A 13,212-nucleotide genomic window follows, 5' to 3' on the forward strand; every position below is an offset into this window, starting at 1 on the left:
CTATAACTGCAACTTGGTTTCAAACTCGGACAAACTAGACAAATTAATCAGATTTTATTTTTAATTGGATTAACGATTAATGTTTTAAATTAATTAAACGATTAAAAAAATGTTATCATTAATCGTACAGTTGATTACGACTAATTAATTTTAATCGTCAAAGGCGATTAACATTTTAATCGTTAATTTTTAATCGTTAATCAGATTAACAGTTTGCCAAGACTGTGTGAAATCATGTTCATATTCACGGAGAAAAATGGACGTTTTTGGAAAAGAGGCGTAGCACCTCCCATACTGACTGAAAGTTTCATATTGCATATCTCTTCAAATGTTTGGGGTAAAGCACTCAAGCTTGGTATGGAAATACATATGTATGCATGTATGTATGTGAAACTAATACCATACTCATGGAGAAAAATTAGAGTTATTGGAAAAGGTGGTGTGGCAACTCCCATGCAAATTGATTTTTCTATGCTGCATATCTCTGGTGGTGTTTATTGCAGAGGACTGGAACTTGGCACCGAGATGTGTACACAAAATTAATTCCATACTCATAGAGAAGAATTTGTGTTAATCGAAAAGGGGACATGGTACCTCCCGTACAAATTTACTGTTTTATACTGCATATCTCCAGAGATGTTCATGGTAGAGTACTGGGACTTGGTACTGGGGTATGTAAAATCAATTCTAAATTCATGGAAGAAGATTAGGGTTATAAGAAAAATGGGCGTGGCACTTCCTGTACAAATTGACTTTTTCTTGCCACATATTCCTGGAAGTGTTTGTGGAAGACAGAATAAATTTCATTAAATGGAAAAGGGAGAGCCGGGTTCGACCTATAGTCTAAAGCTCTCTTGGGGCATTTGCTACAGTAATGAGAAGTGGTATTTTATCAAGGCCAGGTTACTAAATTTGAGTTGGAAATATTAGAACTCGCCGTGGCACCTCCAAGAAGGTTTCACGTTCACGCGTCGTATACCTGGAAACCTTTTAAGGTAAACTTAGAGAGAGAGTATTTTATAATTTCATAGTTTTAAACGGCCTAAATACCTTAACTTGCTTCGAAAATAACGAGCTATAACGAAATGGGCACAGAAATAAAATCTAACATCATTAAATTATTTTTCCTATTTGCATAAAAGCGCAGGGTGAAACCCGCGGGTATAAGCTAGTTATTATTATATTATTTGATAAAATATTAACAGCTGGAAAAAGGAGTACAAAAGAAGTACAAAGCTAATAAAGGAGTACATTTCCAGATATTTCTTTTTGGGAGTACAAGGGAGTACATTGCAATAAAAAGGAGTACGTTTACTCCCAAAAGCAGTACGTCTGGAAACCCTAGTTTTCGTGAAACCGGCATATTGATAAAGAAATTGCTTCTCAAATTGAATGCAGCCTACGTAATGGCTTTAAATTTTTATGATTTTTGACAAGCAATGTGTGTGAGGAAATTGAAAGGCAAAACTGATTGTGTGACGTGAGCGTAACCGGGACGTTACACATGCAATTTTCCCCTTTCAATTTTCAATACATTCACACATTTTCACTAACACACTCTTATTTATTATTTGAATGGGCAACTTGCTTTCAATTTTTCCCTTTCAGTTGAGTTTCAATTTTGCTTTAAATTTTGATCAGCTTATCAGCATTGTGGTGCGAATTTTGTGAAAACAAAAAAATACTAAGCTTATGCATGCTTAATTGGTAATCTACAATGGAAAATGGTCTTCAGAAGTACATTGTTTTCTTGAAGATGGCATGTTGATAATGAAATCGCTTCTCAAATTGAATGCAGCCTACCTAATAGGAGTGTTCGCTATGCACAAAATGTGTACAAGTTAGTACCAATTGTTACCAAATCGTGTTCGTTTAGCCAAAAACCCAGTACAACTTGCAAGGAGAGAGCACAATTTTGACATTTCATTTGGAGGGGAAGTTGCAAATTCGTGCTGGAAAAATTTTGGCCAGTAAGAATTTGCAAGCAGAATTGTGGCACACGGTTTGCTTTTTTATCAACATTAATTTGAATCAACAAGTTCGTTAAATTTAAAAGTGAATAATCTTGTTGCGATTTACTAATGAAAGAAGTAGGTAAATATTCGTTTATTCCATTAATTTAATTAATTCCAAACATTTGAAAGGTACTCGGCTGAAACAGCTGTATTCGTAATTGGAACGCACTCGACACCACTGTCGATACAGGAAATCCGACAGTGACTTCCACAAGGGAATTGAAGCATATGTTGAAGAAGGTCAGAATAAGAAGAAATATACGTATAGATCCTGTTTTGGTTTCTACCTGAAATAATTAAAAAACAAATTATTATGCTCGAAATGCAACCGTGGACGCCAGCTGGCAGTGAAGCTTGCAAATGTTTGCTAATTCCTGTTCGCGCAAAACTTAGTAAGTTTCTCTCTTTAGGAGAGTAAGGTACCTTATTCTCTGAATTTTGTTAATGGCTAATTCTTACTGGCAGTTGCATAACGAACACTCCTAATGACTTTCAATATTTATGATTTTTGATAAGCAATGTGTGTGAGGAAATTGAGAGAGCGAGAAAGCAAATGCAAAATCATAAATTTTTCACGAATTTCCAACACTTCGCTACACCAACGAAAGCAATATTCTGTTCGACAGAAAATTCGATAGCCAACGACTATTCTGTGAATGCCGTTCTAGGCACACAACCACCGGACATTGACGAGACGCAGCTTCATCTGCCTCGGGAGTCAAGAACCACAATAGCCCCCCTTCGCTCTGGCTACTGCAGCAGGTTAAACTCATACCTGAGGAGACTAAACGGAAATGTGCCGAATGAGTGTCCGGAATGCGGAAAGACCCCTCACGGCTCAAAACATCTCTTCGCATGCCCGGAAAACCGACAACCCTAACGCCTTTGTCCCTGTGGACCGACCCAATTGAGGCTGCACGCTTCTTAGGGCTGTCGTTAGTGGAACTTGACGACAACGACTGAGATATTAACCGAGCTGGGCGGGGTTGTTGTAGCCGCTACAACAACAACAACAACACGCTTGTATAGCTCATAATACGAATTTCACTTTCGATCTTCAATAACCAGCGAAAATCGAATGCAACTCATAATAAGGGCCAAAATTTTGAACGTAACTACTTTTTTATAGTGAAGGTTATTTTTTAAAATAGTCACGTGCAAAAGTTTAGTAAAATAACTATAACGGACTTTGACCGAGTTAAAAAAAGTTAAGATTTAAGCAAATTTTCAAGTAAAGTTACGTCGAAAATTGAAGCCAGCTGAATTTTTCGCCGCGGAAAGCATAACGTCAAACTGATGTGTTTGTTGTAATTCATTCTGTCTTTGTGCGTATAATTTGTTAGTGTAGTTTTTTACTTATATAGGCAAGGCAGAAGTGCAGTATCCTATGGTACTGGTCCGTAGTAGCGTAGTAGCGATTGGGATCAACTTGTCAAATAACGTTAAATTACAGGCTTCCAACCCTAATTTATTTTAAATGCAAATATAGATTCGAGCATGATACAAAAAAGAAGGTAGTTTCATTACTACTACTATTTTTTGATTATAAAGCAGATTTTTTACATTTATCCAGATGTAAACAGTAGGCATAGAATTGCCACATTGAAGTTTTTTGATAGAGGAGATTTTCTTTTAAATATTTGGGAGTAAAATTTACATATAAAAAATAGTAAGTTGTTGTGTTCGATAGTCAAATTTGAACGTTTTTCTCAAGCGTTTAAAAAAATCCTTTGAATAATATCGATGTGCAGAGATGAAGAAATAAAACAAAATCTAGTTTTGAAACATTTATTTGTTAAAAAGCTGTTTTCATTTTATTTTAAACAAAATAAATAAATTTACATAACAAAACTTTTTTTTTGTTAAATAGTCCGAAGAAGATATATTGTTAGATATTTCGTCATTAAAGCATAGTCCGAAAACAGGATTCGGAGAAGGTTGAATGGTCTCATTGCCCTCACAATGAAAGGAGTCACAATTTAGAATTATCCGGAAGTGAAGTATCTATAAGTAACTCTGGATACAAAACTATCGTGGAAATCTTTTTTTTATTTTTATTTTTTAATTATACTTGCATTTATTTGTTGGATCTGCTTATTTTACATCTATTAAGCCTAACAACAAGTTTAAAAATCTTACGTCTAATTTTACAATAATGTAGCTCAAACCCTGCGGTTGAGCCCTGTAGGTTTAACGTCGCTCAATGAAAGGCTGGTAGATCTCTTCTTCGCAGGCGTGTTATATTTGTTGTGTTGCACAGGCCACTTGCCAGTGGATTTGGGTGGTTACGTTGTTTTATTTTGTACTTTTCTCTGCTGCTGTCGATTACAGATTTAACCATCGGTATACCAAGGTCTCTATGTATATTTTCATTGCGGACATACCACGGTGCTCCCGTTAAGGCTCTTAGCGTTTTAGATTGGAATATTTGGATCCTGTCAATGTTGGTTGCACAGGTCGTACCCCACAGTTGAATATCATACATCCATATAGGCTTAATGACTGTATTATATACAAGCACTTTATAATCTAGTTTCAGTTTTGATTTACTGTTTATAATCCAGTTGACGCTAGCTGACTTTAGCTTCATTTGTGTAGTCTTGGTTGATATGTGTTTGCGCCAAGTTAGTCTCCTATCCAAGTTTATTCCTAGATATGTCACCTCATTGGCTTGTGGAATATGGACATTATTTAATTTGATTGGGGGCATACTTGCGGTCTGAGTGAAAATGTTTTATGTTTACTCTTCTGTTCGTTGACTTTTATGCGCCAGTTTGCCAGCCATTCTTCTATGCGTAGTAAATGTTCCTCTAGTACTCTTGAAGCTCTGTTGGGACATTTATTACGACTTACTAAGGCGGTATCATGAGCGAAGGTGGATGTGAGTATATTCTTGCTAGTTGGAATATCTGAAGTGTAGATGATGTACAGCATAGGCCCGAGTACACTACCTTGAGGAACGCCAGCCGTTATCGACATGTCTTCTGAAGTGAAATTAGATACTTTAACAGCAAATTTTCTGTTAGTTATGTATGATTCAAATATTTTGTGGAATTCCGGCGGCAACAATTTTTTAATTTTATATATAAGACCGTCGTGCCACACTTTGTCGAATGCTTGTGCCACATCGAGAAAAATTGCAGAGCAGTACTCTCTGAGCTCAAATGCCCTTCTGATTTCATTTGTAATTCGATTAACTTGTTCAATTGTACCATGTTTTTCTCGGAAGCCAAATTGGTGTGTTGGTATTAAATTGCGTTCATGGAGAAAGGGAGATATCTTTGATAGGAGTACTTTTTCGAATACTTTGGAAAGACAGGGCAGTAAGCTTATTGGTCTGTATGAGGACGGCTGTGTTGCGTCTTTTCCAGGTTTGGCTATCATGATTATCTTCGACCTTTTCCATAATAATTGCTAGTGCAACATTCGATACCTCTATTAGCCTTTTCGGAGTTATAAAATCAGCACCCGGCGATTTCTTTGGATTAAGCTGCTTTACTATAGCTTTTACTTCTAAAGAGTTCGTCTTGCTAGGTGTGTATAGCTCATTTGTATTTTTGGTTAGCCGGGGCAGCCTGAAGTTGTTCGTTGGACAGTTTGGATGAAATACATTCTTTAAATGGTGTGAAAAACACTCGGCTCTCTCCTTCTCACTACGAGCCCAGGTTCCACTTTGGTTCGTAATTGGCATTTCTGTAGCCACTGGTGGTTTGAAGTATTTTAGCGATTTCCATAGAGAGTATCCTTCAGTAGAATTCGGGGAAAGCTTCTTAATGTACCTTTGCAAGTTACGATCCTCTGCACGTTGGAGTGCTTGTTTCAGTTTTCTACCCGCAGCTTTATACAGTATCTGTGAGGTTGGTGAGCGATGGCTCTGCCACTGTCTTCTTAGGCGCCGCTTTTCTGCCACAAGTTTTTCTATTTCGGTATTTGTAACTGATGTATGCGTAGGTGGTACTTGGACTTGATTTGGTGTTGCCAGGCCAGCGGCTGAAGCAAAGGTTTCTTTGAAATGTTCAACAAGGGAGTCTATATCACGTTCGCAGTTAAGTGCAGCGTTTAATTTAAGGTGACTACTGATGTACTTTTCATATTTTTATCCAGTTGGTTTTATTTGAAGTTAGACGAGACACAATTTCGATATTTTGGGTCTGTTCATATAGTTTTATTAATTTAGGAGAGTGATCGGATGATAGTTCAGGTAGAGTTTCTGATGTTATGTTATTTTTGTATATGTTTCTTGTAATTGCAAAATCTATTAGGTCTGGTATCTTCTGTATATCGGTGGGCCAGTAAGTAGGTTTACCAGGAGATGTGACCTCTAGTCTATTGTGCCTGTTTATAATGGTATTGTATAGCTGCCGCCCTTTTAGGTTAATAAGGCGTGATCCCCAGTACGTATGCTTTGCGTTGAAGTCGCCTCCTGCAAGGAATCTATTACCCAGGCTATCAAAGAAATCTTTAAAGTAATTTTCAGAAATTGAATAAATAGTCGATAGATTCAAGTCTCGGTCGCGGTTTCGTAAGCATATGGTAGTTGCTTGCAGACAGGCTGTTGCTTTTGACTCTAGAATATTGTGCTTTAGACGATTTCTAATCAGCACCGCTGTGCCTCCATGAGCTTTACCATCTGGGTGATTTGTGGCATAGAATTTGTATCCAGGTATGGAGAAATTATATTTATTTGTTAAATGTGCCTCGGACAGTAGCATAACATCTATGTTGTATTCAGTGAGAAATTGACTGAGTTCTAATCTACGCTGGTGTCACCGTTAGCATTCCATATGCAAATTTTCAATTCACTCATTTTTTATTCACTAAAATTTGCAACAATTGGTTTTGAGCCTTTATGAGGTCTTGAATCATATTTTGCATAGTAGACATGAATTGAGTCATACAATGAGTAAGATTCAAAATCATTCCTTCTATGCCAAGTACAAGTAGGGGGGTTCCGCTGCATTTGCTCAGTATTATTCCTTTGAATATTTGCAAATGTTTCTTGATTGGAGTTTGATTTCGCCGTGCTTGGCTGCGTTTGTAGTTTTAATGCGTCGGCAAAAGAAACGTTGGGAACTCGCTGCGCATTGGCAAAAAAGGCTCCTGCTGTAGTGGTTGATGGTGTGAGGTGTTGGTATGTATAAGAGGTAATTGGGGTGGTGGAAGAGCGTACGGCTGTGTTGCGCTGATTCATACGAGACTTTAAGTCTTTGTATACAGGGCATCCCCTCCGCAATTACTGCATTTCTTTACAGCCACATCATCTTTGATAGCCTTGTAAGAAGCGGAAGCGTGAAGATCGCCACAGGCAACACACACTGGGCGAAAGGTACAGTATGTTCTGGTGTGCCCAAATTCTTGACAATTTGTGCACTGTACGGGACAGTTTCGCTTGTGCGGCTCTTCCACTGTTATTCTTCGGTGTAGAAGGTATCGTAGATTGTAGATTGGGTGCACTGCGTTTTTATTCATTGGCTTTGTTTCTGGCTTAAGTTCTACCTTAAACATAGGCTGAGCGATTTTTGCTCTGTTGATAATATTGACAACATTTTTAACAGAAAATCCTGCCTTCTCTAGAGCATGAGCAATATCACCAATGGGTACACTTGATTCTATACCTCTTATTACTACGTGCAGTCCTTTGCTGCTTCTGAGCTGGTACGTATAGAAGTTTGTCTTATCTTCATTAAGATGTTTGGTTACCAACTGGTAATTTTCTTCAGTTAGAATCTGAAGTTTGGTCTCTTTAATACTGCCCTTGGTAACTGACGTTACGTGGAACGTATTGTCTCCAATAAGCTGAGTTAATTTATTCACGAGCTCACTACAGTGTTGCTCTCGTAAATAAATTGGGGGCGGTGTGGGTTTGGCTTTAGAAACTTCATTCGGCTCTTTGTCAGATTCTTTGTCCAGAATCGCAAACTTATTTCCCAGTAGAGGGTTAATGTCAGTGGTTTTCGTTTTTGCAATTTTTGATGGGTTTGCAATTTTTTGCTGCTGTGGGCTTAATTTTCGTTTGACTTGTATATACCTATCAATACCCGTTTGAGTCAATGTACGGGTTGTTGGATTAAGTAGGTCAACTTGCGCTGAGCTGCGTTGCTTGGCTTCGGCTGGTGCCGAAATTGCCGTTTGTGCAGATGTGGGTGAACTGCGTTGTGAAACCGCTGTCATTGCTGAAGTCGTGGTTGTAGTCGTTGTTGTGAGGGCTGCGCTCACTGTTGTTACTGTGCTTGTTGCTAAGCTAGTGCTTTGTTGTTGCGTTAGAACAACTTGGTCTACCAGAGACATTGGCGACTGTGCATGCCAAGGTGTTTGGGGGGAGGGAGAGAGCGATTTATCGCGATCAGCATTGTTTGTGGGGGAAACGAACGAAAAGTAAGCATTTCGTCGATCAGCTGAATGCTTTTGGTCAGCTTCTGTTACGGCTAGGTTTATTTCACTGCACTTCGTGCTTGTTTCACTACTATTCGCTAAGCGCGGTGGGGCCGGAGCTGCTTTTATTTTATTGTATGTTGGCACATTTATTTGAATTTCTCGCGGCATTGCGAAAATTCTGAATAAGTTATTTATGATTATAGGCAAATAAGCAGAAGCTTATTTATGGCTAGTATTGTCTTTTCGCGTTGGTTCTGTTTTTTTCTTTGCTTTACGTGAATTATTATTAATTTCTCGGCGGAGCGATTAAAAAAACACGTCCGCACAGGTTGACAGTTAATTGGCAAACCCGTGGAAATCTAACACAAAACCTCTATAGAATGGGCGGCATTTTGGCAATGTAAACTGGTCTTTGGTAAAACGTGGAGTGTGCCACCAAGGGAATCCTCTGGATTTATACCTATATGATCAGACCCATAATTAGCTATGCGTCAGTGGGAAGTCTGCTTGCAAAACTTCAAAGAACTACTGCCGTGTGCGGTACGAAAGATTTCTCTGCGTGGCGTTGCTCTTAATGAACTGCTGCACTTTCCGTGACTTTGTACTTCATACGTGGGGAAGCCTTAAAGACCACCTGCAGACTAAAAAGAAAGGGATGCTGGTATAACACTGAGTGGGACCAGGCGGAAATTGCTAGTGGCAGAGAAGTGAGCACTTGTGACTTTTCAATGCGACAGGATAGTACGCCACCTTTACCTTTGTTGAAGAGATTCTATAGTGTTGAGTTTCCTGAGGCCGAATGCAGGTTTAATACCAGCACTGAGCCCGGACTCACACATAATCGAATATTCACTTATGGCTCCAAAACTGACACTGGGCCAGGATCTGAGGTCTTTATCGGAGTTAATGGGGATAAGATTAACTTTTCTCTTGGCAAGTATGCTTCGGTCTTCCAGCCTGAGGTATTTGCAGTCCTCAAGGATATGGACTACGTGGTGGAAAATAGCGGAGCGGAAGGAGTTTACGTGACGGCCAAGCTGCACTTAACGCACTACTTACTTCCAGACTCTGATGAGTATCAGTTAAATCGGGAGTACCTCCTATCGTCGTAGGATATGGACTACGTGGTGGAAAATAGCGGAGCGGAAGGAGTTTACGTGACGGCCAAGCTGCACTTAACGCACTACTTACTTCCAGACTCTGATGAGTACCAGTTAAATCGGGAGTACCTCCTATCGTCCAGAACTATAATATTTATCATATCATGAATTTCAATTTTCCTTATTGCACATATCGAAGACAAATTTCCTTTTAATTTTGTAAATATATATTTTTTTACAATAAATAAATGATTGTTGAGGACTAGGCATGGCAGCACGAAAAGTCACAATCTGCTTAATTGTCAGGTAGTTAATATGGCGTCTGAAAAGTGACAATGAAACTACCTTCTTTTTTGTATCATGGGTTCGAGTATTTTTTATGAAGTTTGAAATAAAGTGTATTGTGATATAATATTACTTTTCATTTTGTGAATTTGGTGCAAGGTCTAATAAAACAATTGCATGTACTATTTAAAAGAAAAAACAAGATGTTAAGTTATACCTTGGGTGTAATAATGCAATATATACATATAAATACTTATTTCTTGCTTACAATGTTGGTAAAATGAAGGATGTAATTAAGTAACTTAACAACTTATTCAGAATTTTTATTGTAATAATTTAAATTGCAAATTAAGTTTTGCGCTTTCATTTTGCGAATCTTTCTATTATCCCTTCAGTGTCAATTTCAATATATAAGTGTACGCGTAAAAGTGCTAGACCCATCAGACTTTCTTCATTCATGGTACTACGCAACCATGTTTTTAACCGGCGAAGGGTTGAAAAACTTCTTTCGGAAGTAGCGTTACTAGCTGAAGGTGTGACCAGAATGCGTAGTTTGTTAATCAATAGAAAAGCATATTCGTCGCATTTACCAAGAAGTTCTGCTGCTGATTTTGGAAATGACTTTTCGCTTTCCTTATTTGTCCATCGTTCCAACCACACTTTATACTCTCCTTCCAAATTGATACCGCCTTTTTCTAAGAAAAGTTTATATCGTTTTCCAGGCGGTTTTACGCGTTCGATAGCATTATTTTTTCGTCAGGCGTATTATATTCTCCAATTTTAGATGGAAGTAATAAGTTCAAATCAAAAATGTTTAATGTCTCTTTCGGCGATCTTTCACGGAGATCGAGCAAAATATTATCCAATAGCGGTATAAATATTGCCTTTCGATAATAATCTTTAGCATTAGACGCACGATAATTAGCCCGAAAATTTTGTCTATTCGCTCTCCGAGGAAGGACAATGTCAAAATCCAATTCCTTAGCGATATAGGGAACTTTTGAAAATATATCAGCATTTTCTCTATAATTTCGAAGAATATTCACAGTGCCATTGACTGCTTCGCTAGCACGATTCAAGCGAAGGTGCTTGGAGAAGTAAACTTTTAATTTAAAACTTTTTAATTTTTATTATATTTTTCAAGTCATTAATATTGATATGCGCAAACAAATGTCTGGTTACACAGTCGAAAGTGAAATTTCCTAGATACGCGCACCGCGGAAATAGACAAAAAGTAGTATCAGAAAGTTCGATTTGACATACATACATACATTCATAGTATCTAAATACCCGTTGTTTTAATTTTTCACGTTGACGAAGAGTTTTAGACGATATCTTATTCAATAAATGATCTTGTGCAANAATACCCGTTGTTTTAATTTTTCACGTTGACGAAGAGTTTTAGACGATATCTTATTCAATAAATGATCTTGTGCAAACCTAAAAATTTTACGATTGTAGATTAAAATAAAAAAACTTAATTTGTCAATGTTATTGTGGCTTGTTAACATTTTATTTTTAATATTTTTATTGAGCTTTGTACCACGATTGTTTATTAGGAAAAATTGAAAAAGCAACAAAGTCTAAGCGGTAGAAGTTATAGCACTATTTCGGAGATCACCACATCTCCTCATCAGACTTCTTTTTCTAGACTTCAGCACCTGCTACCGCTTAGACTTTGTTGCTTTTTCAAATTTTCCTAATAAACAATCGTGGTACAAAGCTCAATAAAAATATTTAAAAAAAAAAACTTAAATTTTTTTCAAATTTCACGTTTAAGGTAATATATTTTATGCGAATTTTTGCTTTTTTGAGCTCTGGGGGCGATCGCCCCCATCGTAACAAAACGAACGAGTAAGCTTTTTTGCGTAATTTTGTACGAAAAAAATTCTGTGTCGGAGGCGAGATAAAAGATGTAAATCGATGTGTGTTTGCAGGAAATATTAGTGTTCTACATTTAAACAGATAAATTTGCCTTTCGCATATACGTATATTTTTATCCACAACTTTATATAAAAAAGCAAAAAAGAATCTTTGATGCCCCTTATCGAGAAACTTGGGTCCGGTTTAGTTATTTGACAATGATTTTCGGTTGTTGTGTCCAAAGGCATAAAACGAATCCAAATACTTGAACATACACGTGTAACCAAAGCATTCAACTTTTATTGAAAGTAAATTTTAAAATTTCCGACCACTAGCTTATTAATAAATTCTGCACTTTTGCAAATTTCGATGTGGGCTCTGCGCAAAAATACTGTGGATGGCGTAGCCGGAGTGATATGCACGAGAAGTGTTGTATAGCTTTGACATGCGGAAGCCCCTCATCTCCGGCAACACAGAAAGGCGAATTCTACTTAGTAAGGGTTATAACCCCTAAGCGCGACCGAAGGCAGAATCAAGCGCAAAAGGTGGTGGACCTAACAAAGTTTGTGTTTTCAATGGCTTGAAAGAAGCTGTTATTGCATTAACTGGATTGAGAACCAGTTCTTCAGGCATAGGAGTTTTGGCTTGTGATTCAACAATTCAACCAGAAGCTGACATAGATGCGCATATCTTTGTGAAATCATTCCCATAGCGCGTCCTTTCGCTGTTATAATTGCAAATGTAATAGAATCTATAGTTTCCTCCAAAATATGTAAAATCAAACAATTTTACTATAAATAAGCGTCTCATGAGTGTTTTTTTAACTCCTTTCCACTTTGTTTTCCTTTGTTCAGCTGTCTTCGAACAACAACTGACAGCTGGCAATGCTGCACATGTTTCCGCAAGGGTTGCAGCATGTGAATTTTTCGTTTTTCGTAGCGTAGCTACGAATTACGAATTACGAAAATTCGGGTTCTAGAATAAGGGGGCAAGTCTACTGATCAAACATAAACATAACTTATTAAGAAAACAAAAACAGAAGGTAGAAGAAATAGCAACAAAACTAAAGAAACATCTGAGCGCAGATGACTTAAAAGAACTCATGGAGAGTGAGCAAAACGTCGCAGATAAGCTTACAACAACACTGAAAAAGCGACAAGAATTTAAAATATGACAAATTGCGGAACAAAAGAAATAATATCTTTGTCGACAACAACAAGAATGAAGATTTGTTTGTAAATAAAACGAAAGTGGAGTTCCCGCCTGACGTGAAAACATTGCTGTCGAAAGGTCCAAAGTTCGGGTTACCAATTGAGAACAAGAGATGCCCTCTTTTTCAGTACATCGCGGATGGAGAAGATCTGATACAAACTCTTAACGACAAAGAGCAACAAGCAGAGGCGCGTACCATATTATCATTGCTAATAAAAGACCACAAAACAACAAATAAGCAAAGTGCAATAGAGTGTAAAATTATAGACACAGTAGAACGGACGCGGAAATTTCTGAGGAAAAATGACAATATTCGAATTTTAACATCTGACAAAGGAAACAAAACTGCAGCAATGGAAATA

General features: G+C 37.6%; 1 long non-coding RNA gene across 1 annotated transcript in view; it reads left to right on the forward strand.

Moving 5' to 3' along the window:
- The first annotated feature begins 428 nt into the window (after positions 1 to 428).
- The window catches only part of LOC108360140 (uncharacterized), a 23,661-nt gene continuing 10,877 nt past the window's right edge, over positions 429 to 13,212 (forward strand). Inside the window, exons 1-3 of the long non-coding RNA XR_001847059.1 lie at positions 429 to 439; positions 6,212 to 6,216; positions 12,093 to 12,138. This is a non-coding gene — a long non-coding RNA (uncharacterized LOC108360140). The remainder of the gene's footprint in view (positions 440 to 6,211; positions 6,217 to 12,092; positions 12,139 to 13,212) is intronic.

This window comes from Rhagoletis zephyria, unplaced genomic scaffold (assembly GCF_001687245.7).
Source record: "Rhagoletis zephyria isolate East Lansing unplaced genomic scaffold, Rhagoletis_zephyria_1.1 Rzeph_scaffold_00524, whole genome shotgun sequence".
In the NCBI taxonomy this organism is placed as follows: Eukaryota; Metazoa; Arthropoda; class Insecta; order Diptera; family Tephritidae; genus Rhagoletis; species Rhagoletis zephyria.